This window comes from Aegilops tauschii, chromosome 4 (assembly GCF_002575655.3).
Source record: "Aegilops tauschii subsp. strangulata cultivar AL8/78 chromosome 4, Aet v6.0, whole genome shotgun sequence".
Taxonomy (NCBI): domain Eukaryota; kingdom Viridiplantae; phylum Streptophyta; class Magnoliopsida; order Poales; family Poaceae; genus Aegilops; species Aegilops tauschii.
This window is the reverse complement of record NC_053038.3, coordinates 311,141,757-311,145,068: the sequence shown is the minus strand read 5'-3', so window position 1 is coordinate 311,145,068 and position 3,312 is coordinate 311,141,757.

The following is a 3,312-nucleotide window of genomic DNA, read 5'->3' as shown; positions in this document are numbered from 1 at the left end:
GACGGGAGGAGCTCGGCCGGCTTTGCGTTTAACGTCGGCCCGGTCATGAACAGACGTGTGTCCAGAGTGGGTTTCTCGGCTTCCACACGGGCGGGTTTCATGGAGGCGTTTGAATGCGGCACGGAGGCGTGTTTAGCCGGGCGTGCCGCGAGTGGCGCCCTCGACTCTGACCTAGGACACCGCGTCGTTCTTCCATTGACGTGTGGGCTCTTTGGGTGCATGGCCTGCATGTCAGTGACCCAACGCAGGCAGCGCACAGCAGAGGAACCTTTGGTGGGCCAGGGCGGTCAGAAGCGGGCATTTCATAAACCGATGATTGTTCATTGAGTTGACGTCATCTTTTTCATGTAGATAAGCCTACTATGTTGATAGCCCGTTCGATACATTGTGATTCATAAAGACCGCTGCAAACATCAATGTTCTGCTTATCACAGATAAGATTGATTAATACCCGTAACAATCCATGTCCTTAACAAAGGGTGCATGCACGTATAGGTTGAGCGTGTGTCTTGCGTCGTGTGGTGTGTGCATGCAGGCGTGCGAGTGTTGCGTGCGTGCAAGGGTACGTTTCAGTGTTGCATGCATGGGTGCGTACGTGCGTGCGTTCGTGAGTGCATGTGTACATGTCAGTGTTGCATGCCAGCATGCGTGTGTGTGTGTATGTGTCAGTGTTGCACGCCTACATGCGTGCGTGTCTTGCGGGCGTGCATGTGTATGTGCGGGGTGAGGCTACACATCAAATACAATGACCGTAAGTGTCATCAACAAAATACGGAGCACGCTTCAAATGCAAAGTCTGTCAGTGTCATCAACAAAATATGGAGACGTATCGTGAGCTAGATACCGTTGTACTATTGTATATGCTTATTTTCTTAGTGGCCGATTGCGTGTGTGGTGTGGTGGGTACATCATTTCTAGTTGTGGTGGGTCAACATGAAGACTCATGGGTCGGTTCCATCCTGCGCCACATATAGGTTGGACCGAGACGTGTTATACGAAGACCCATGTGGAGGACTCGGCGTACAACACGAAGCTACCAGAGTCGCGGAGGACTCTATCCCCACTGGTGATAAGCCGACTATATATGATTTGTAACCCTAGGCCCTTAGTATGTTATACAAGCTTGGGGGCTAGTTCGTCGATAGTATACACACACGCACAATGCCTGGTATTCACGTGTACTTTGTACACACCCCTATCACTAATATACAGTACCAGGAGTAGGCTCTTTCTTCAACTGCAAGGGTCCGATCCGAACTAGGGTAAAACTTTGCCTCTTATTACCATCCAGCCTAACAGCCAGGGATATCCTATCGAATGATATGATGAAATCATACCTGCCAACTACTAAGAGAGAGGTGTGTCGGGGGGGAATGTGTGCGAGAGAGGCCTAAAGATAATGTGCGTGCGGGAGACACGTAGGCACATATATGTGCGTATAGAGGGCTAGTAGAGACCATGCATGTGTATATATGCATGTGAGAGAAATAGTGTTTTCCAACTGAGATTAGTGAAAAGAGTGGTACATAGTAGTCAGAAAGAGAGAGGGAGAAACAGAGAGAGCAGGTGCGTGAGACACCCCGACACCCTGAGAGAGATTGTGAGCATGTGTGAAAGAGAAATGCCGATGCATATAAAGTGTGTGCACTTATGCATTAGATAGAGAGATATATAATGCGTTTGTGAGAACGGGGCGAGGCATAGTGCATCTACGTGTAAAAGGCGGTTCTACGCATTAAATTAAAATATAAATGGCATTATTATTTTTGGATGAGATCATGAATTTTGCAAATTGCGTATGGACGAAAATCGGTCTATCAGACACCCATACTCTATTGAATTCTAGCATGTGCATGTGTTTATTTCATATTATCGATCCATAGAGTGAGAGCGGTTTGAAATACAGGCAATGGATGCTTTTGCAATTCATATATAAACATTAATTAGTGCACTCCATGTTGTTAGTGTGAAGCACTTTATACATTTGTCACTTGCATGGATACATTCCAAATTGCTAGCTATGAAATAGAATACATGTCGAATTCAACATAAAGGGGGTTTCGAAGATTCGAATTCATAGGAAGTGCATTCATCTATTTGAACCCGAGATAATGGCATTTGTAAATCAGATGTAAAAGGGGGCATCAATCTTTGTTGTGAGTTTGAACATGCTATATATATTCATACGCATATCTAACTTTTTTTTTGCAACCAAGGAGATTATATCTGGAACCATGCATGAACTGAGGTAAGTTGCATATTTTTAATATATACTCGTGTACAATGTATATTCAAATGTACCCCCTCCATTCCAAAATAATCGTAGCTTTAGGATTTTCAAGAGTAAAGATTTGTGAAGTTTGACAAATCCTGAAAGTTCAATTCAAGAGAACCGAAAACGTTAATGCTTCTGCTCCCAAATATTGAACGAAGCGCCAAATAGGCCTCTGGTCACCCGAAACCACGCGAGACTAATGTTTTGGTGGTAGGAAATTACTGTCCTGACTCTGGCCCGTGTAGCCTATCGGCCCGATGTCCAAAGGTCTAAACCGGGGTAGGTTTGTAACTTCACCAAGACGCCAGTCTCAACCGCCTCCGAGAAGCATTCATACGCCGTAGGCGCCTACCCATGCGCTCGGCCGAAATCTACCCCGCCCACATTTGGGACACCTGACATGACTGTCCTACCCCCAACCCGCAATATGTCCGAAATTTTAGATGGGGGCGAAGTTTGTAACTTTCCCCAAATTTCAAACAAGCGCGTCTCAAACCGAAACATTGTTCCCCCTTAGTTCCCCGCCTCCCTCCGTTTCCCCATTCATACTCCGTGGGCACGAAAACGCCCTCTCCACCAGCCGCGAAACCCCAGCCTCCTCAATCCTCCACCCCATAGCGGCCAATCCACCTCCGCCCTCCTCCATCACCCCGGAGCCGGTACCCCGACGTCGTCGTCCAACGCAACCGCAACCGCAACGCCCCTCATGGACTTAGCAGCTGAAGCCGAGGTAGAGCTGCCTCCACGACGCCGACGCCGACGTGCGCCGTACCAGAACCACTCTGACCACGCCATCCTGCGCCTCACTTCTGCGGCTCCACTGTCGCAACCGTCCACCGCACCGGAGCTGTTCCCGCTACGCCGTCGTTCGCCGCCTCGGATCTGCTTCCCCGCCGCTAACAGACGGCCACCGCACCACACTCAATAACTTGGCCATGGGTTCGTCCAAGGTTGCACCGTCCTCCACAACTTCTGGTTTCCGGCGAACAACAAGAAGATCGTCGGAAAAACAGAAGGAGGACACAGCACTGCCAGCA